Source organism: Cervus elaphus, chromosome X, assembly GCF_910594005.1.
Source record: "Cervus elaphus chromosome X, mCerEla1.1, whole genome shotgun sequence".
Taxonomy (NCBI): domain Eukaryota; kingdom Metazoa; phylum Chordata; class Mammalia; order Artiodactyla; family Cervidae; genus Cervus; species Cervus elaphus.
The window spans coordinates 64,009,049-64,032,325 of record NC_057848.1 but is presented as its reverse complement, the minus strand read 5'-3'; the positions used below and the strand labels follow the sequence as shown (position 1 = coordinate 64,032,325).

Here is a 23,277-nt window from a genome sequence, read left to right as displayed (position 1 = left end):
GACAGAATGGAAACCACAACTATAGAAAACGAGCCAAATGGATCATTTAGACACAACCTTGTATAACTCAATGAAACTATGAGCCGTGTCATGTAGGGCCACCCAAAACGGACAGGTCATGGTGGAGAGTTCTGACAAAATATGGTCCGCTGGAGAAAGGAATGGCAAAACTCTTCAGTATTCTTGCCTTGAGAACCCCATGAACAGTATGAAAATGCAAAGAGATAGGACACTGAAAGATGAACTCCCAGGTCAGTAGGAACCCAATATGCTATTGGAGAAGAGTGGAGAAATAGCTCAAGAAGGAATGAAGAAGCTGAGCCAAAGCAAAAACAACACCCAGTTGTGGATGTGACTGATGCTGGAAGTAAAGTCTGATGCTGTAAAGAACAATATTGCATAGGAACCTGGAATGTTAGATCCATGAATCAAGATAAATTGGAAGTCATCAAACAGGAGATGGCAAGATTGAACACTGACATTTTAAAAATCAGTGAACTAAAATCGATTGGAATGGGTGAATTCAATTCAGAAGACCATTATATCTGCTATTGTCAGCAAGAATCCCTTAGAATAGGGTAGCCCTCATAGTCAACAAGAGTCCAAAATGCAGTACTTGGATGCAATCTCAAAAATGACAGAATGATCTCAATTCATTTCCAGCTGAGCTATCTCAAATCCTAAAAGATGATGCTAGGAATGTGCTAAATTCAGTATGCCAGCAAATTTGGAACATGAAGTAGTGGCCACCGGGCTGGAAAATGTCAGTTTTCATTCCAATCCCAAAAAAAGGCAATGCCAAAGAATGTTCAAACAACCACACAATTGCACTCATCTCACATGCAAGCAAAGCAATGCTCAAAATTCTCCTAGCTAGGCTTCAACAGTATGTGAACTGAGAACTTCCAGATGGTCAAGCTGGATTTACAAAAGGCAGGGGAACCAGTTATCAATTTGCCAACATCTGGTGGATCATAGAAAAAGCAAGAGAATCCCAGACAACATCTACTTGTGTTGACTATGCTAAAGTCTTTAACTGTGTGGAACACAACAAACTGTGGAAAATTATTAAAGAAATGGGAATACCAGACCACTTTACTTGCCTCCTGAGAAATCTGTATGCTGGTCAAGAAGCAACAGTTAGAATCAGACATGGAACAATGAACTGGTTCCAAATTGAGAAAGGAGTACGTCAAGGCTGTATATTGTCATCCTGCTTATTTAACTTATATGCAGAGTAAATCATGCAAAACTCCAGACTGGATGAAGCATAAGCTGGAATCAAGATTGCAGGGAGAAATATCAAACCTCAGATATGCAGGTGACACCACCCTTATGGCAGAAAGTGAAGAGGAACTGAAGAGCCTCATGATGAAAGGGAAAGAGGAGAGTGAAAAAAAAATACTGGCTTAAAACTCAACATTCAAAAAACAAAGATCATGGCATCTGGTCCCATCACTTCATGGCAAATAGATGGGGAAATAATGAAAAAAGTGACAGACTTTACTTTCTTGGGCTCCAAAATCACTGCAGATGGTGACATGCAGTGTCACCTGCATGTCACACTGCAGATGGCAGCCATGAATTTAAAAGACACTTGCCCCTTGGAAGAAAAGCTATGACAAACAGACAAATTTATTAAAAAGCAGAGATTTTACTTTACTGAAAAAGTCCATCTAGTCAAAGCTATGGTTTTCACAGTAGTCATGTATGGATGTGAGAGTTGTACCATAAAGTTATGGCCAAAGAACTGATGCTTTTGAACTGTGATATTGGAGAAGACCCTTGAGAGTCCCTTGGACTGCAAGGAGATCAAACCAGTCAATTGTAAAAGAAATCATTCCTGAATATTCATTGAAAGTACTGAGACTGAAGATGAAGCTCCAAGATTTTGGCCACCGGTTGCAAAAAAACTGACTCATTGGAAAAGATCCTGATGCTGGGAAAGATTGAAGGCAGGAGGAGAAGCAGATTACAGAGGATGAGATAGCTGGATGGTGTCACCAACGAGATGGACATGAGTTTGAGCAAACTCCAGGAGATGGTAAAGGCCAGGGAAGCTTGGCATGCTGCATTCCATGGTGATTCAATGTGTCAGACATGATTCAGTGACTGAACTGCTGCAGATGGCACCACCCTATGGCAGAAAGTGAAGAGGAATTAAAGAGCTCTTGATGAAGGTGAAAGAAGAGAGTGAAAAATCTGGCTTAAAACTCAACCTTTAAAAATCTAAGAACATGACATCTTGTCCAATCACTAAGTAGCAAATAAATGGGGAAACAATGGCAACAGTGACAGACTATTTTCTCGGGCTCCAAAATCACTATGGACAGTAACTGCAGACATAAAATTAAAAGATACATTCTACTTGGAAGAATAGAAATGAGAAACCTACAGAGTATATTAAAAAGCAGAGATATTACTTTGCCTACAAAGATCTGTAGAGTCAAAGCAATGGTTTTTTCCCAGCAGTCTTGAACGTATGAGAGAGCTGGAAAATGAAAAAGGCTGAGTGCTGAAGAACTGATGCCTTTGAACTGTGGTGCTGGAAGAACTCTTCAGAGTCCCTTGGACATCAAGGAGATCAAACCAGTCAATCCTAAAGAAAATCAACCCTGAATATTCATTGGAAGTAATGATGCTGAAGATGAAGCTCCAATAATTTGGTCAACTGAGATGAAGAGTGAAATCATTGGAAAGACCCTCAAGTTGAGAAGGATGGAAGGCAGGAGAAGGGAACAACAGAGGGTGTAAAGTTTGGATGGCATCACCAACTCAAAGGACATGAGTTTTAGTAAATTACAGGAGATGGTGAAGGCCAGGGAAGCCTAGTGTGATGTAGTCCATGTGGTTGCAAACAGTTGGAAATGACTGAGCCACTGAACAAGAACAAAAAATCTAGTGAAAAGCAGTTTAACTGAAAACAATATGAGAAGCTTGGTTATACTGGTTATGAGAATTCAAAACTGTGCTAAATACCTTACATATACATAATAATTTTATATAAAAGAGCCCTACCACACCTCTTTCCCTAATTACCTATATCTGATAAGAAAGCCCAGGTATTCTCTTTTGTGAGCCAAAAGGAAGTTCAGACCATCCAAGCCCTGACCTATGTGTGGAACTCTCCAGCTTTACCCCCTTTCACCACCATAAAAGCCAAGCCAGTCTCCTTCCTCTGCTCTCTTAAGCCATTCTTGAACCTGATTAACAGCTTTCTCTGCTCTCCCCAGAAAAATTCATTATGTGAGTAATGAATTTTTTCATATGCTCTGCATATTTGTATCATCAGTCTTGACGTACAAACCAAATTTTGGTTTAAGGATCCATCCTGTCTCTGTGGAGTGATGGCAGCAATTCTCCAAATATCCTTCTGTGCTCACCTGGATCCCAAGACCTTGCACAATCTGCTGTCACTCCATGAAAAGCACCGGCAGAATAGTCATCTGTGCAGGAATCAAACATACAGCGATGGTCACCTCTGTAGAGACCAAGGTCTCAGATGTTGATAATTACAATATCAACAAGCTGTAAAAAGATGTGTGTGTGTCTGGTTTTTGTGTGTGTGTGTGTGTGTGAATGGGAGGGAAGGAAGGGAAGGGTCAGGTGTGTGAGAAGGGAGGGAAGTGGAATCCTTTCAATTTGGGGCCCAGACCAGCCTGTCCATAGTTAACCAGACGCTGGGAATGAAGACAAGATGGACTGAGCACTGAAGACTGAATATTTCTGAGCACTGAAGACTTCTTCCTGAACACTTTATCCTACTGGTGAGGAAGAAAAGGACTTGGTGTTTCTGTGTGTCTGGGAGGTCCCAGCAGGGGAGAGGGGTGATGTAGGGGTGGTGGCTGTGTGTAATAATCAGATGCCACTTTTGATATTTGACAATTGAGTTTTTAAGCCTCATCAGTTTCTGTTCCTCTTGTGGCCCAAATTTGGGCAAGCTGATAAAAGCATCCAGGGACTAAATGAACATAAAATAGAAACATATATACCTAACCTTAAATTGGAATTTTTTCTGTGCCTACATTTCCCATAACCAAAACATCCATTACCCCCAAAATATCCTCTAGTGCATGTGGATCATCAGATCTGACCCAATGAGTAATAAAATTAAGTCTTCAGCCCCTGTAATCATCTTTAAAAATATGAGACCCTATGGACCTTTCCCCTTAGACAAGTAACACTTTTCCCCTCAGTTGTTTTTCTTTTGTTAATTATTTAATTGGAGGCTAATTACTTTACAATATTGTAGTGATTTTTGCCATATATCGACATGAATCAGCCACGGGTGTACATGTGTCCCCCAATTGTGAAACACCTTCCCACCTCCCTCTGCATGCCATCCCTCTAGGTTGTCCCAGCTTTGAGTGCCTTGCTTCATGCACCAAACTTGCACTGGCCATCTATTTTAGATATGGCAATATACATGTTTCAATGCTATTCTCTCAAACCTTCACTCCCTCGCTTTCTCCCACATAGTCCAAATGTTTTGTTCTTTACATCTGTGTCTCTTTTGCTGTCTTGCATATAGGGTCATCGTTACCGTCTTTCTAAATTCCATACATATGTGTTAATATACTGTATTGGTGTTTCTTTTTTTGCCTTACTTCACTCTGCATAATAGGTGCCAGTTTCATTCATCTCATTAGAACTGACTCAAATGCATTCTTTTTTTTTTTATAGCTGAGTAATATTCCGTTGTGTATATGTACCACAACTTCCTTATCCACTTGTCTGCTGATGGACATCTAGGTTACTTCCAGGTCCTAACTATTGTAAACAGTGCTGCAATGAACATTGGGGTACCTGTGTCCCTTTCAATTTTGGTTTCCTCAGAGTTTATGCCCAGCAGTGGGATTGCTGGGTCATATGGCAGGTTTTTCCGGTTTTTAGGGAATCTCCACACTGTTCTCCATAGTGGCTGTACTAGTATATATATGTGAAATTACAGATCAAATTTGATCTGTAATTATACATATATATACTATATATATATACATATATATACATATATATATCCAAATAGGCTATCTATCCCCTTTCTCTAACCTCTTGCATGGGTCCTAAATGAACAGCAACACATATTTTTTCCCTAGCTGCAAACAGAACATGCTGAGCTTAGTCAGACTGCTTTGACAGTTGCTTCCTTCCATTAAATGCAGCTTTGAGTTCTTCTTTCCTCAGAAAAATCTGCTTGCATTTTTCAAAGCAGGTTCTCATTTGCTTACTTCCTTAGAAGGGACTCTTCCAAAGTCCCTTGTTCCCCTGATGCTTTTACTTTCTCGTTTTGGTCTCTGATATTTGCCCATCTTTCCACATTAACATCATTTAAGACTGTGAGTAATAAGCTGTTTACTGCCTTCTCCACATAAACAACTAGAACTAGATATTTCCTTCCACTTGAAGGAATTGCTTTCCCTTCCCCACCCAGAGCTGCTGAGTGATGAAAGTGTCCTCATTCTTTAAGGCTCAACACAAATGGTGCTTCCACTCTGAAGTCTCTCAGCCACCAATGCCAGCAGAGTCCATTACTCCTGCTGTCCTTACAGGGACTTATATTAAAGCAGTTGCCACTTTGTATTAAAATAGTTCATGTACCTATTTGTCTTCCTAAGTATACAAATGCAACAAGGACAAGCATATTTCATTCATCTCTGTAATCCCAACCACCTGAACACACGAGACACAATATTATGGTCACTGCTCAATGCATGTTTGATGAACTTCTGGAGGAGTGAATACTCAAATCATTCTGCATATACTAGATCATGTCCCCCGAATTATAATGTTTGCTTTAGAAAATGTTAAGCTTAAAATCATTTAAAATTTTTATTGTTAAATTTTCAAAGGACAAGGATGAAAGTTAAAAAAAAGAACCTTAAGCACTAAAAACTGTAAACACCCTGTGATATGTACACTATTACAACTATTTTCTGTACATGGCTCTAAATAGATGCTAAAGAGATGAAGGCAGTATTTTAATTATTTTTCACTTGCTAATTTAGACCAAGAGTTTTCATAGCTTTAAAATTCATTGAGTATTTTAGAAAAGCCAATGAAAAATTGATAAACTAGACATTATGTTCATCTAAAATAATAAACACATCAGATTAGGATAGGCTGAGAAGTTTACATGGGATCTTGTATCCAATTAGAGTAGTATAAGGTTATCTGCTATCAGAGAAAATAGATCTATTTGGTATAGCTGAGAATTCAAATAGAAACTTTGATAAGTTTATTTTACATGAAAGTTGAATTTTCAAAACAGTGGTGAAATAATGATCTGTTTAGTAAACTGTGCTGAGATAATTAGTCTTTCATATGATACTAAACAGTCAGCTTCCAATCTGACTGTAGATCAGATCATGAACTCCTTATTGCAAAATTCAGACTTAAATTGAAGAAAGTGACCATTCAGGTATGACCTAAATCAAATTCTTTATGATTATTCAGTGGGAGTGACAAATGATTCAAGGAATGAGATCTGATGGACAGAGTGCCTGAAGAACTATGGATAGAGGTCCATGACATTGTACAGGAGGCAGTGATCAAGACCATTCTGGAGAAAATGAAGTGCAAAAAGGTAAAAGGGCTGTCTGAGGAGGCCTTAGAAATAGCTGAGAAAAGAAGAGAAGCTGAAGGCAAAGGAAAAAAGGAAAGCTATACCTATCTGAATGCAGAGTTCCAAAGAGTAGCAAGGAGAGATAAGAAAGCCCTCCTCAGTGATTAATGCAAAGAAATAGATCAAAACAATAGAATGGGAAAGGCTAGAGATTTTTCAAGAAAAGTAGAGATACCAAGGGAATATTTCATGCAAACATAGGCACAATAAAGGACAGAAATGATGCAGACCTAACAGAAGCAGGAGATAATCAGAAGTGGTGGAGAGAATAAAAAGAAGAACTATACAAAAAAAGATGTGAATGACCCAGATAACCATGAAGTTGTAATCTCTAATATAGAGCCAGACATCCTGAAAGGCAAAGTCATGTGGACCATAGGAAGAATCACTACAAACAAAACTAGAACAGGTGATGGAATTTCAGTTGAGCTATTTCAAATCCTAAAAGATGATGCTGTTCAAGTGGTGCAATCAATATGCCAGCAAATTTGGAAAACTCACCAATGGCAAAAGGACTGGAAAAGGTCACTTTTCATTCCAATCCCAAAGAAAGGTAATGCCAGGGATTGTTCAAGCTATCACACAATTGCACTCATCTCACATGCTAGCAAAGTAATGCTGAAAATTGCCAAGATAGACTTCAGCAGTATGTGAATGGAGAACCTCCAGATGTTCAAGCTGGATTTAGAAAAGTCAGAGAAACCAGAGATCAAATTGCCAACATGCATTGGAATGTAGAAAAGGCAAGAGAATTGTAGAAAAACATCTACTTATGCTTTATTGACTATGCCAAAGCCTTTGACTGTGTGGATCACAACAGATGTGGAAAATTCTTAAAGAGATGGGAATACCAGACCACCTTACCTGCCTCCTGAGAAATCTATATGCAGATCAAGAAGCAATAGTTAAAACCAGTCATGGAACAATGGACTGGTTCCAAATTGGGAAAGGAGTACATCAAGGCTGTATACTGTCACCCTGCTTATTTAACTTCTATGCAGAGTGCCTCATGCAAAATGCTGGGCTGGATGAAGCACAAGTTGGAATCAAGATTGCCAGTAGAAATATCAATAACCTCAGATATTCAGATGATACCACCCTTATGGCAGAAAGTGAAGAGAAACTAAAGAGTCTCTTGATGAAAGTGAAAGAGGAGAGTAAAAAAGGTGGTTTAAAACAACATTCAAAAAACTAAGATAATTGCATCCAGTCCCATCACTTCATGGCAAACAGATGGTGAATCAAAGGAAACAGTGACAGACTTTATTTTCTTGGGCTCCAAAATCACTGCAGACAGTGACTGCAGCCATGTAATTAAAAGATGCTTGCTCCTTTGAAGAAGAGCTCTGACAAACCTAGATAACACGTTAAAAAGCAGAGACATTACTTTGCCGACAGTGATTCATTTAGTCAAAGCTATTGTTTTTCTACCAGTCATGTATGGATGTGAGAGTTGGACCATAAAGAAATCTGAGCACCAAAGAATTGATACTTTTGAATTGTGGGGTTGAAGAAGACCCTTGAGAGTCCCTTGGATTACAAGGAGATCAAACCAGTCAATGGTAAAGGAAACCAGTCCTGAATATTCACTGGAAGGACTGAGGCTGAAGCTGAAGCTCCAAGACTTTGGCCACCTAATGCGAAGAACTGACTCATTGAAGAAACTCTGAGGCTGTGAAAGAGTGAAGGCAGGAGAAGAAGGAGACAACCGAGGATGAGATGGTTGGATGACATCACCAACTCTTTGGACATGAGTTTGAGCAAGTTCTGGGAGTTAGTGATGGACATAGAAGCCTGGAGTGTTGCAGTTCATGAGGTCATAAAAAATCAAACATGACTTAGTGACTGAACTGGTGCAGAAGACTCCACCCTATGGCAGAAATCAAAGAGGAATTAAAGAGCCTCTTGATGAAGGTGAAAGACGCGAGTGAAAAAGCTGACTTAAAACTCAACATTCAAAAAACTAAGATCATTGCACCTGGTCCCATCACTTCATGGCAAATAGATGGGAAAACAGTGACAGACTTCACTTTCTTGGGCTCCAAAATCACTATGGACAGTGACTGCAGCCATAAAATTAAAAGACATTTCCTCCTTGGAAGAAAAGCAATGAAAAACCTAGAGATCATATTGAAAAGCAGAGATAATACTTTGCCTACAAAGGTCTGTATAGTCAAAGCAACGGTTTTCCCAGTAGTCATGAATGAATGGGAGAGCAGGACAATAAAAAAGGCTGAGCACCAAAAAATTGATTCCTTGAACTATGGGGCTGGAGAAGACTCTTGGGAGTCCCTTGGACTGCAACGAGATCCAACCTGTCCATCCTAAAGGAAATCAGTCCTGAATATTCATTGGAAGGACTGACACTGAAGCTGAAACTCCAGACCTTTGGCCACCTGAGGCAAAGAGCTGACTCATCGGAAAAGACCCTGATGCTGGAAAGATGGAAGGCAGGAGGAGAAAGGGATGACAGAGGATGAGATGGTTGAATGGCATACCCAACTCAATGAACATGAGTTTGAGCAAGCTTCAGGAGATGGTGAAGGACAGGGAAGCCTGGTGCGCTGCAGTTCATGGGGTTGCAAAGAGTTGTACATGACTGAGAAACTGAACAACAACAAATATAATGAAGAACACTTTAACTGAAAACAATATGAAAAGCTTAGCTATATCGGTTATGAGAATTCATAACTGCTAAACACCTTGTATTTACATAACATTTTTCCATAAAAGAGCCCTACCACACCCCTTCCCCTATTTATCTATATCTGATAAGAAAGCCCAAGTACTCTCTTCTCTCGGCCAAAATGAAGGTCAGACCATCCAAGCCCTGACCTATGTGTGGAACTCTCCAGTTTTATCCCCTTTCACGAGCATAAAAGCCACACCAGTCTCCTTCCTCTGCTCTCTTAAGCAATTCTTGAATCTGCTTGAGAGCTTGCTCTGCTCTCCTCAGAAAAACTCAATATGTGATTAATAAATTTTTTTCATTCTTTGGATGTATGTGTCATCAGTCTCGACATCCAAACCTAATTTTGGTTGAAGTGTCCATCCTGTCTCTATGGAGTGATGGCAGTAACTGGTCCCAAGAGCAGAATACTGTGATGCTCTCCCTTACCACCAGTGTCTTTTCTACTTTGGCTTTTGAACTGGCTCTACTGTATGCTGGTGAACAAGTACTTTGAGCTACTGCCATCTGGCTAGCTTGTGCTTTGACCTTATTTCTTTGTGCTGCATTTGTGAGCGCCAACTAAAGCTTTGACTAACATAAATCAGTTTATCCAGTTGGCATATAGTGAAAGGATTATTGGACTGGAACTCTCTTTAAAGCAGTTCTGAATTGTGTATCTCAACCTGGACTTATGTGTGAGTCTCAGGTTGAATCATGTGCATAAATTCCAAAATAACTCATGACTAAGTTATTCCAAAATAACTCATAACTGATACTAACTTACTAACCTCCTCCAGGTTAGTAAGCATCAGGAAATGATGCTTACCTTGTGATGCTTTTGAACTGTGGTGTTGGAGAAGACTCTTGAGAGTCCCTTGGACTGCAAGGAAATCCAACCAGTCCATCCTAAAGGAGATTAGTCCTGAGTGTTCATTGGAAGGACTGATGTTGAAGCTGAAACTCCAATACTTTGGCCACCTCATGTGAAGAGTTGACTCATTGGAAAAGACCCTAATGCTGGGAAGGATTGGGGGCAGGAGGAGGAGGGGACGACAGAGGATGAGATGGCTGGATGGCATCACCGACTCGATGGACATGGTTTTGGGTAGACTCCAGGAGTTGGTGATGGACAAGGAGGCCTGGTGTGCTGAGATTCGTGGGGTTGCAAAGAGTCGGACACAACTGAGTGACTGAATTGAACTGAACTTGTGAACACTGGTTGTGTCTCAACCATATTTTGGCTCCCTTTCTATATAGAACTGAGGAGAAAAACTGATAGTCTGTTCAATATACAGGATGGTCACTCATGGAGGAAGAGCAGTACTATGTAGAATGCTGAAGTCATACTTCTAAAAATAAATGACTTTGTGCATGTTGGGGGGGTATCTCTGTGTGTGTCTGTGCATGGTCAGTCATGTCTCACTCTTTGTGACTCCATGGACATATCTGGCCAGGCTCCTCTGTCCATGGGATTTCCCAGGCAAGAATACTGGAGTGGTTGCCATTTCCTCCTCCAGGGTATCCAATCTGGGTCTCCTGCATCTCCTGCATTGGCAGGTGGATTCACAAGTACTTTACAAAATGCTCCTGCTGCTGCCACCTAGACCTCAAAAATAGAAATGATCTTGATCCTCTGGACTCTAGAGAGAAACACTTTGTTTGTCACCTCTGTGACAAAGCCAAGAGATTAATTCAACCATTGCCATGGGGAAGTCCACAACACTGATAGTACTAACTTGATTTGAGGTCCTCTGGAAAAACAAACTTATAAAAACTTTTAACCAAAAGATCAATAACACCACAGGATCTAATATTAAATCCATGAAATAAGACTCCAAATTGTTAAGTTCCTCAGAAATAAGAAACCTAAATCTTGTCATAGCAAAGAGGAACCTAAGAAGGCATAACGTGGATTGACTAATTGCAATGTAGTATCCTGAAAATGATATGGGACAGCAAAAGGACATTAGAAAAAAACCATGGAAATCTGATAAAGTCCAGACTTTAGTTAATAATACTGTTTCAGTGTTGGTTCACTAAGTTGAATAAATGTTCCACTAATGTACAGTTAATAAGGGGAATTGGTTGTGAAGTATACAAATATACTCTTCACAATTACTTTGTACATCTAAAACTTCTAAAATAGTTTTTAAAAAACACTAAATACTAGGTAATGAACTCTGGAAGACAACAGAATTAAGCACTGAATGGGGGTGACCATGAGGAATGGTTTGGAGGGAACACTTGCTTCCTAACTTGTTCACTACAGGAACTGAACCAGAGAACATGAGGAAACATGGAAAGTCAACTTGGGAAGGCTCTTTAATTGGTGTTGAAGAAGCACTCCCTTTTCCTAACCAGAGCACCTAGACTCCTCTGCACCCTTCCCATCACCCATAAATTTTCAAAGGTGGTCATTGTCCTGGGAAGGTATATAGAGAGGCCAGGAGCCTTGGTATAGGCCACTCTTGCTACAACATGGCAGAAGTAACTGAGGGAGTGAAGGAGGAAGAGTCAGAGATCGAAATACACAGTGTAAATTTGGAGCAACAAGAACCAAGTGCTAATGGAAAGAAGAGAAAGAAGTCTGATAAATTCAACACATCGGACAGTGAGAAGGTCAGATTAACCTACTCATGTTCCTCGTCTTCATCCCCCACCCGAGACTTACCCTGCCTTTCCCTGGCATAAAACCCCTCCTCAATCCACACCCTTTCACTCAAAGTTTTCCTTTCCATCCCCCTTTACTAATCTCTTCCTGTATGAATTTGTTTTCTTACCAGATAGGAGAGAACATTAAGAAGTTAAAATTAGCCCTTCAGCAGAATAGGGAAAGGAATGAGAAATGGAGGATGTCAATGATGCTAGTCTTCCACCACCACCAGCAGAAGGAAAAGAAGAATGAAAATCAGCCAATGGTGGATGAACAAATCCTGGAGGATTCTTCCAACAGTTCTCCCAACAATTACCCCCATGTGCCCACCTGGAGCCTGAGACCTTGAGCAATCTGCTGTCCCTCCAGGCAAAGAACTGGCAGAATAGTCGTTTTTGAAGGGATCAAACATACAGCAATGGTCACCTCTGTAGAGACCAGGTACTCAGATGTTGATGATTAAAATATCAACAAGCTATAAAAAGATATGTGTATCTGTTTTTTGATGATGGGGAGGGTGGGAAGGGAAGTGTCAGGGAGGTGAGAAGGGAGGGAGGTGGAATCCTTTCAGTTTGGGGCCCAGACCAGCCAGTCCATAGTTAGCCAAACACTGGGAATGAGGACAGGATGAAGACTGAGCACTGAACACTGAAGATTTCTGAGCACTGAAGACTTCTTCCTGAACACTTTATCCCACTGGTGAGGAGGAAAAGGACTTGGTATTTCTGTGTGTCTGGGAGGTCCCAGCTGGGGAGAGGGGAGATGTAGGGGTGGTGGCCATGTGTAATAATCAAATTCTACTTTTGATGTTTGACAATTGAATTTTTAAACCTCATCGATTTCTGTTCCTCTTCTGGCCCAAATTTGGGCAAGCTGATAAAAACAGCCAGGGAGTAAAGGAACATACAATAGAAACATATATACCTAACCTTAACCATTGGAATTATTGCCTTGCCTACATTTCCCATAGCCAAAATGTCCATTAACCCAAAATAGCCTTTAGTGCACATGGATAATCTTGCCCAAGAGTTAATAAATTAAGTCTTTGCCCCCTATAATCACCTTTAAAATTATGAGATCCTATGGACCTTTCCCCTTAGTTAAAATAGCACTTTTCACCTCTTTTTTTAAAAAAAAAAATCTAAATGAAAGCAGGGTCTTCACAGATTGAAGCTCATTATAGGAGACCTATTTTAAAAAGCTGTGATTATTCCCACTTCTGCTGCACTTAACAGACAACTTTTATGTGATCTTAAACCTGGAAAACAAGGACAGTGCCTCAGTGTGAACTTGTACCCTTCATGTCATGGCCCTGCTCACTAGAGCTCTATGTATATTATTGAAAGTACTGCTTTCTCTGAATAACTGGTTGATACTTTGTATCATAGCAAAGCATTTGTCTAGAATGATCTATCCAGTGCCCATTTCAACAACCTCTCAGCAACACTTAACCTTCACATTAAAAGAACACCTTCACCTGGTTACTCACTGGGCCTCGTGTCCACACCTGCTATCTCACACAGTGTTTACAGGCAATATTTTCACCAGCTCTAGCTTTTTCCAGGTAAACAATCATGACCTCACACTGATAATAACATCCTCCTTTGAGGAGATTCCTATGACACACATAGTACACAGTCCCACCACTTCAGTTAAGATCCTGAAAATTCTTTGGTAAGGGGAGGACTGATCCAATCTTGACAGTGTTGAGAAACAGCTTTTAGTCTTCTTAGTGCCCGTATTGTAAACAAGCCCAACATGTTTTGTTGGGGTCCTTTAATGGACTGGAACCTGGTGGTCCAGAGTAAACGATAAGAAAGTGAAAGAGAGAGCTGGAGGGAGGGAGGGAGAGAGAGAGAGAGAGAGAGAGAAAGACATGGGGACCCAAGCTCTGATGGAGCAAGGGTATTTTATTAGCAGAAATGCAGGCTTATTTATCTTTAGTAAGATGATTACTCAGCTATTACACAGTATGAAATTTTATCAATAGTCACAATATGGATAGTCTAATGCATACAAGTTCCCTGACACAGAAAAGAGTCAATGAAGGGAGTTACTGAAAGGAATCCAAGCAGATACCCTTTCCCATGATCTCAGTCCTGAGAACTGTGTGACATTTCACTCATTCCCATTGCCAGGAACTGATAAGGAACAGAAGATTTATGAGAAATAGAAAACAGCAAGCAGGAATCCTCCTGTTAAATGTTCCCTGACAATGTTTTAGACATTTTTAGGTTCTGGAGGCAATATTTCCTCATATACACATTTGTTTGCTCTGTGACTTCCAAATAAACCCTCCTTGAATGAGACTTTCTGTGTCAAAGATTCTAAAATCTGCTTAAAGTTCCATAGAACAGGCACTGCTATTAGGACCCTCTGAGACTCCTTCACTGTGTAAGCTTTAGTAACCTCTCATATGTGTTGGAGTTCCTGTACCATCAGTGATCGCCGTTGGTGTCATGGGCTTCTGATACAAGGAACTGCCCACCTTGGACCAATGTTGTATGCCCTTAGTGTAGCAAGTGTGGGTACATTTGGACTTTCCTAGAAAAGTAGACTCTCTCAGGTCTTGAACCTATGACCCTCCATATCCAGCTGCCCATTTGGCCTTTGATTATGGAAGCAGCACTCTGAAAGCTCTACTTAACTAGTGAGGCCCCTTGCTACAGGATGGAGCTGAACCTGGGCCCTCTGCATACCCTATATTCAGGAAAGACTAATTTCCCCTGTACTCAGTCCCCTGCTAGATTTCACACTGCTAGAAGAGTTCATCTCTCAGAACCCTAGGATACCTGGGGAGCCCCTTAGGATCAACACAGCAAAAACCAAAGGGAGTTCATTCACTTAACCAATCATATCTTCACTATCACACTTGATGGAGCTTGCTTGAGAGTTGCTGCTTTTCATCTCTTAATCAGAATATTCCTGATAAAGGACAGGACCCAAAGATCAGCTCAAATGGTGAAACTTTAAGCAGTTATTTTAGCAGAGAATGTCTTGGCCAACAACTGGCCTCATCACACCTTTCTAGATCCTTGGGCCATTGCCAATGGGCTGACTGTCTGTTCTGGCCAAGTCAAACAATTCCTAACCAAGCTTGTCTCATTTAGGGTAAAGAACTCATGGAATCTCTTGCCTTCCAAGAGATTATACCCAAAATATAAATCAAGGTTACACACTTTCTGCACATGTTAAAGCCACAATACAATGTCTCACCATGGCACTCCTTATCCTCTTTGGAGATCTACACATTGCTAGAAAACAAGACACTCATTTTGCTTTCAGAATGCACAATATCAGATCCTGAACAAGACATACAATGGAACTGTCATTCCTTTACTGGTCTTATGCTGCAGGTGCCATATGACTTACATAAATATGTCCACATTAAATTAAACATGCAACATTTTAGTTATCAATCGAACATCATGGGTAAATTGTAATAGAGATTTATCTCATTTTTTATTCAGTTTTATTGAGGTATAATGGACAAATAAAAATTGTATATGTTTAAGGTGTAGGACTTGGTGCTTTGATTGTATCTATATCTATACATATATCTACAGAATGAAAGAATCGCAATCATCTAATTACCCATCACTACATAGTTACTATTTTTTCTCTATTTTTTTTTTTTTGGCCTAACTCTATTTTTGATGAGTATGTACTATGTGAGTAGTAATCCTTTTCATACCTTCTTGGTGTATGTGTGGCATCATTAGTCTTGACACTGGGATGAAATTTGGGGTGATGGGTGTACATTCCACTTCTATCAGAGGACAAATGCTCACACATTTCACAAAGGCATACATATATATGTGTGTGTGTGTGTATGTATATGTATATGTATGTATGTATACATACAGTATGATACTTTAAGAAAGATACCAGTATTTGAGGAAACAAATATGTCTTTAGTGCCTAGTATGTGCCAGATATTTTTCTTAGTTCTGCACTTATGGTGAAGGACATAAAGTGAATAGTTCCTGTCATCAAGTAATTTCTATTTTCATGGGCAAAGAGGTGGTTCATGGTATTGGTGTGGGGCAGAGGAGAGCTGCTTTGGCTAAAGGGGGTGAGGAAACCTTCTCTGACGAGTTGATATTTGAATCAAGATTTGAACAATGAGATATAGTCAGTTGTGTGAAGATTTTGAAGAAGAGCATTTTAGGTGGAATAGCAGGTAGCCATGTCATGAGGCAAGAGCAACACAGCCCCAAATACAAGAAGCAAAAACTGACAGAATTTAAAATAGATACAGACAACTCAGTTTTAACAATTGGAAATGTCAATATATTACTTGCAATAATGAATAGAAGAAACTATACAGAAGTTGAACAAAGAAATAGAGAACTTGGACAACACTATAAACCAACTAGACCTGACAAATATATCAAACACTCCATACAGCATTAGCAAAGTACACATTTTTCTCAGGTGTACATGGAACACTCTTTAGGACAAACCGTATTTTAAGCTATAAAGCAAATCTCAATACTTTTTCCTACAATATACATTCTCTGACCAGAAAAGAATAAAATTAGATATCAATAAAAAAACAAAATTTGGAAAATTTGCACAAATTAAACAATACACTCCCAAGTAACCAGTGGATCAAAGAATAAATCATAGGTAAATTTAAGGAACACTGTGAGGTGAATTTTTTTTTCCACTATTTATTTATTATTTGAAAGTTTGTGCCTTTTGACTACTTTCACCTGTTTTCTGTCCCCTACCCTTTCACTATTTCACACGAAAATGTATACCCAAGTGTTCACAGCAGTATTATTCATAATAACCAAAAGTAAGAACCACCCAAACATGCATCAACTGCAGAATGGATAAACAAAATATGATGTATCCACACAATGGAATATTCAGTTCAGTCCCTCAGTCATGTCCGACTCTTTGCGACCTCATGAACTGCAGCACGCTAGGCTTCCCTGTCCATCACCCACTCCCAGAGCTTGCTCAAACTCATGTCATCAAAACCAAAAGCTTTGATTATTTTAAAAACAAAATATTATTCAACTATAAAAAGAAAAGAAGTTCTGACACATGCTACAACACGTATGAACCTTGAAAAGATTAAATCAGAGAAGCTATACACATATTATACATACACATATACTTACACATATTATATAATCACATTTGTACAAAATGTCAACAGGCAAATTCATAGAAATAGAAAGCAGATTAACAGTTGCCAAGCCTAAGGAAAAAGAAAAAGAAAGTGACCACTAATGTGTAGAGGGTTTCTTTTCGGGTGATGAAAATATTCTGCAATCACTTAGTTCTGTTGGTTGTACATTTTTGCATGTACTGAACATCACTTAATTAAAAAGGGCAAATGTTATATTATGTGTAAAATAATGATAAATGGTAAATAAAATAAACACATAAAAGTTATTATAAAGTTGTATGTTATATTCACTTATTATTTTAAAAATTCAGCCAAAATATCACGATCTATGAGCCAATGTAAACAATTTCCACAATTAGTCACTCCTACCTCTGTTTCCATGACATTTATTATATTCTATTTCTCCATGATAGCACATACCACCTCCACTGCAACTGTCGACTTTCTTGTCTTTCTCCCCTACTATCTCTCATCAAACCACATCTCTTTAAGAACAGAAAATGATTCTTTCTTTTCTGTGTATCCAGAGAACCTATACAGTATCTGACATATAGCAGATCTTCAGAAATGCAAAATGGATGAATAACTTTTTATTAGTCATTTACATATTTAATTTAAATATTTTATTTATATTTGTGGCATATTCTTTTGCTGGGCCATTTAATTTTCTTAGTACTCTGATTAACTATTGGAAAAGGATTCCTACCTAGCCTAGGTAGCTTTAAAATTACCTACCTTTCTAGTTAATCATATGTCCTTGTAATTCTGATTTCTTGAAAGAACTTGTCCTTCTTTTCAATTTCTGGAAATATTACCAGCACCATGACAAACATGCTTTATAGAAGAAACTAATTTCTGTATATGACTGCCTTTCAAACCTTGCCAGGGCTTGGACAAACTTCAAAGGGACCCACTTTCCAGTTTCAGTGCTGATAAAACTGGACGCAGAAGCAGAAGTGTCTGGATTATCTATAGGACCAGATGGAGTTTCCGTCTCTGTTTGCATCATTATAATTAGGTACATATTGTCCATTGCAGAGCCAAGTTGGAGTACTCTGATTACATATCTTTTCCTGTAGCCTTTTTTTTTCCATTTATTTTTATTAGCTGGAGGCTAATTACTTTACAATATTGTAGTGGTTTTTGTCATACATTGACATGAATCAGCCATGGATTTACATGTGCTCCCCATCCCTATCCCCCCTCCCACCTCCCTCTCCACCTGATCCCTCAGGGTCTTCCCAGTGCACCAGGTCCGAGTACTTGTCTCATGCATTCAACCTGGGCTGCTGATCTGTTTCACCCTAGATAATATACATGTTTCGATGCTGTTCTCTCAAAACATCCCACCCTCGCCTTCTCCCACAGAGTCCAAAAGTCTGTTCTGTACATCTGTGTCTCTTTTTCTGTTTTGCATATAGGATTATCGTTACCATCTTTCTAAATTCCATATATATGTGTTAGTATACTGTATTGGTCTTTATCTTTCTGGCTTACTTCACTCTGTATAATGGGCTCCAGTTTCATCCATCTCATTAGAACTGATTCAAATGCATTCTTTTTAATAGCTGAGTAATATTCCATTGTGTATATGTACCACAGCTTCCTTATCCATTCATCTGCTGATGGGCATCTAGGTTGCTTCCATGTCCTGGCTATTATAAACAGTGCTGTGATGAACATTGGAGTGCACGTGTCTCTTTCAGATCTGGTTTCCTCAGTGTGTATGCCCAGGATTGGGATTGCTGGGTCATATGGCAGTTCTATTTCCAGTTTTTTAAGAAATCTCCACACTGTTCTCCATAGTGGCTGTACTAGTTTGCATTCCCACCAACAGTGTAAGAGGGTTCCCTTTTCTCCACACCCTCTCCAGCATTTATTGCTTGTAGACTTTTGGATAGCAGCCATCCTGACTGGCGTGTAATGGTACCTCATTGTGGTTTTGATCTGCATTTCTCTGATGATGAGTGATGTTGAGCATCTTTTCATGTGTTTGTTAGCCATCTGTCTGTCTTCTTTGGAGAAATGTCTGTTTAGTTCTTTGGCCCATTTTTTTACTTTTATGACATAAATTTATTAGCATTACCATTCTGGGTATATCACTAAAGATCAGCCATATAAAAACTACTTTATACTTACTTCCAAAAATAGAACAGGTGAAAATCATGAGAAACAAACAATATTTATATTAGATTCTTAGAATAGGAACAATTCTTACATAGAATTAAATATTATTGTTACTATTAACATTATAATTTTATGTTATAGAACATATATTTTGCTTTGAGACTTTTCCAAGTCCTATTTCCTAATTTTTCTTTCTTTGCTTACTTTCTCATAGACTTAGCATTTTCATGATTTAAAGAGTAATTGGAAGAACTTACCACTTTTTCTATAGAAGACAGGAATAAATAAGGAAGCAGAACATTTAGTTTGGTCTCATCTGAGATTTTCTAAATAGAAGTAACTGAAGCAGTCAAAGGCATGAACTTCCTAGAGCCGCTTCACCACATCTACCCACCCAGCTGCCTCTGTACCATATACCACTCTCCTTTGACCTTGACTACTCTGGATAAACCATTCTTACTTTTAGTTAGGGCCATTTTCTTCAAAGAAACATTAGATGCCATCTTCTTTTGCCAATTGAAGGTAGTTGCTTTAGCAATTATCCCTTTATTTCAAGTATCATAGGATTCTCCCTCTCCGTGGCATTATTTACATCAAAATACAAATACACTCTTCCAATATTATCTATCAACAAACAAAATACCATTTAAAAAAAACACCTTTCTTAACTCTACTTCCTTTTATTCTCTGCCTATTCTCAAGTAAACCAAATCAGAAAATCACCGTTATCAGTCCATCCAAACTGTTTTATTTCCCAGGTGGCGCTAGTGGTAAAGAACCCACCTGCGATGCAGGAGAGAAAAGAGATGAGGGTTCGATCCCTGGGTTAGGAAGATCCTCTGGAGGAGGGCGTGGCAACCCACTCCAGGATTCTTGCCTGGAGAATCCCATAGACAGAGTAGATAGGTGGGCTATGGCCCATAAGGTTGCAAAGAGTCGGACAGGACTGAAGTGACTCAGCACACACAGTAATATCCACATTGCTAAAAATCCAATGTCAACTCTCAGTTCTCATATTATTCAATTCCTGTACTGCATTTGACCCGATTGTTTATTCACTCCTTTTTGGAAAACTCTTTTCATTTGGGTTTCAAGACAACTTAAGTCTCTTTGTCAATGCTTTCTTTATGAGTGATCTTCTTCATTCATATGACTTTAGATAACATCTTGATGTCAATGACTCCCATATTTATTTCTCTAGCATAGACCTTTCACTTGACCTCAACATTCATATCCCTAACACAAATTAACACATGCCCCAAGCCAAGATTGCATCTTTCTGCAAACACCTGCTCTACTCTGTCTTCTTCATCTCATAAATAGCAACATCTTTCCAGTTACTCAGGCTGCAAATATCAGAGCTACCTTTGAGTCCTCTCATTCTCTCACTCCTTGCATCCAAGTGGTCAGAAAACCCTGTTGATTCTACCTTCAAAGTGAATCTGTAATTCATTCACTTATCATTATTCCAGTTGCCAATATCTTGATCCAAGTCACCATCAACTCTTGTTTAGATTATTGCAATAGCCTCTTCTGGATTCCTAGTTTCAGCCATGCCCCTCCTTCAATCTATCCTCAACCCAGAAGCCACATTTGTCATACATTTAAAATCAAATCAAGTCATTCTTTTTCTCAAAACACTCATCTTCAGAATTAAAGCCAGAGCCAAAATGCTTTTGTGATGTCCCCACACCTGCCCTTCTTATTCACCCCCAGTTACCTCTGTTTACTCATCTCTTACTACTTTCCTCATTCTCTCTACTCCAATCTCACTTGAGGCCACCTAACTTTCTTTGTATACTTTCTGCACATTCTCATTTCAGTGTCTTTGAAGTTGTTTTTCCCTTTTCTGGAGTTATCCTCTGAATGTTTCTCAAATTTACTTATTCATCTCTTTACCAGGTCTGTACTTTAGTCTCTAGCACAGATTTACTGATATCTTTCTGTGATTTCTTTTTGAATAATAAAATATTTTAAATGGATGACAAGATCATCAGCAACTCAGCAGTCCTGGCAAATGCCAATTATCCCAAGCATTTTCTTGGTCAAGTTTTCCATTACACTTAATGGTGCTGTCATCCTCCTCCCATGGGTCTAGGTTCCCAATGTGGCTGTCATTGCTGATGTGCCCGAGCTGACAGACCTGTTCTTTCCCCTCTGTTCCATTCCACACCTGCCAATTGAAAGTATGATTATCACCCAAGTCCCAATTGAAATGCTTCCTCTTCCATGAAACACGGCCAAAACCTTTGACCGTAGATTGGTTTACTTCTTTTAAACTCTTATATTACATTGTTGCTCTCTTGTAATATTTCACTGTGAAGTATAAAGAGGAAATTGTGGTGGAAATGGCACTTAGACTCAGAAAATGCAGGCCAGGGATTCACATTCCACTTCTGTGATTTACCAAATCTGTGACCTTTGGCATCATATTTGTCTATATGTGCCTCCTTCTCCACATCCACAAAACATGGGTGATAATCACTAAGTGAAGTTGTTTTGGAGATTTCGTTAGCTAATATATGGAGAAATACGTAACACACAACTTGAAATACATCGAATAAATATTAAAACACAAGACTCATATGTTTTATCAAATTGAAAATCTCTTGATAACCAGGGTTATGCCCTGTTCAATTCTGCTTCACACAACCCCATCTCAGATCTCGTTAGCATATTGCTTAGTTGGTGGTAGTTATTCAATGTTTAAATAATTAATTTTTACAAAATTGTGGTCTAATACTGAAGACATTTTACCTTGTGGCTTATTCCCAAATCTTTAGTTTGCCACTTTAGAATAAAGGTGACTTATCACATTTATTGTCTTTGATTTTACTTGTAAAAGATGTATGTTTCAGGAGTAGATTGTATTGACTTTTCCCACAAGATCATGGCATGTGATGATGATATATCTCATGTGTTAAAAGACTCTAAGCAGGACCTCACACCTTTGATCACACACTGTTTATTTTCCATTTACACTATTGTTCTCAGAGGTACCCTGAAGGGAGTAGTAAGATAGATGTATAACAAACCAGAAATAAGCTTTATTTGGAATGTAAGTTGGCTAATTCCTTGATGAATTTTTTTTCATTCTCTGTGATAACTGTATTCTTATTTATAATAAGAAAAACTTACAAATTATACTTTTCTACCTGAAACAAGATGGAAATGAAAGGAATAATATGAAAGATGTAATTACAATGTACCAAAATAGGATCATTGCAAGTTGTTCACTTTTTCAGAATTTATTTTGGATGACATTTAACTAAATTGCATTTTAATTCAAATACAAAGAAGGAAACCCACATTACTAAGTAACTTTGCCAATCAACCTGTCAATACACTAATTATCAAAAACTTTAGCAAAGAAGAATTGCCCCCTCACAATTCTTGTTCCTTGGCCCCAGACACAAAGACAATTACATTGTTCAAATTGCCACCTTGTGACTCAAGTTTAAAATGCACTCCCCCACAGTGTTAATATGTCCTATCCATGAAAAAAAAAAGTTATAAATTTTGTTAGCAATAAAAAAAAAGCATTTCTTAACTTTAATGGATTTCAAACCTTCAAGAGAACAATATTATGTACCCCTAAACCAGCCCTGTGCATAACTGCAAACAAGAAACTAAACATGTAAAACCAATCATAATAGCTGTCATTTATTAGGCATCTACCCATTTTAGATTTCTAAGTGATATCTTTAATTTCCAAATAATAACTTTAATTTCCAGAAAGAATTAAGTGGTTGAGTCAAAGAAGTAATGATGCTTAGTTGTGGATGTGTTAGGTGGTGAAAATAAAGTTCAGTGATGTAAAGAACAACACTGAATAGGAACCTGGAATGTTAGGTATGTGAATTAAGGTAAATTGAATGTCCTCAAGCAAGAGATGACAAGAGTGAACACTGACACTTTAGAAATCAGTAAACTGGAATGGGCGAATTTAATTCAGATGAACATTATGTCTAATACTGTGTGCAAGAATCTATCAGAAGAATGGAGTAGCCCTCATAGTCAACAAAAGTCTGAAATGCAGTACTTGGGTAAAATCACAA

At 38.7% G+C, this 23,277-nt stretch overlaps 1 long non-coding RNA gene across 1 annotated transcript; it reads right to left on the bottom strand.

Annotated features, from left to right (window-relative positions):
• Window positions 1–469: 469 nt before the first annotated feature.
• LOC122689244 lies at window positions 470–23,277 on the bottom strand. The gene is made up of 3 exons (XR_006339770.1): window positions 23,195–23,277; window positions 17,509–17,515; window positions 470–545 (listed from the first exon to the last, which is right to left on the bottom strand). It is a non-coding gene; the product is annotated as an uncharacterized LOC122689244 (long non-coding RNA).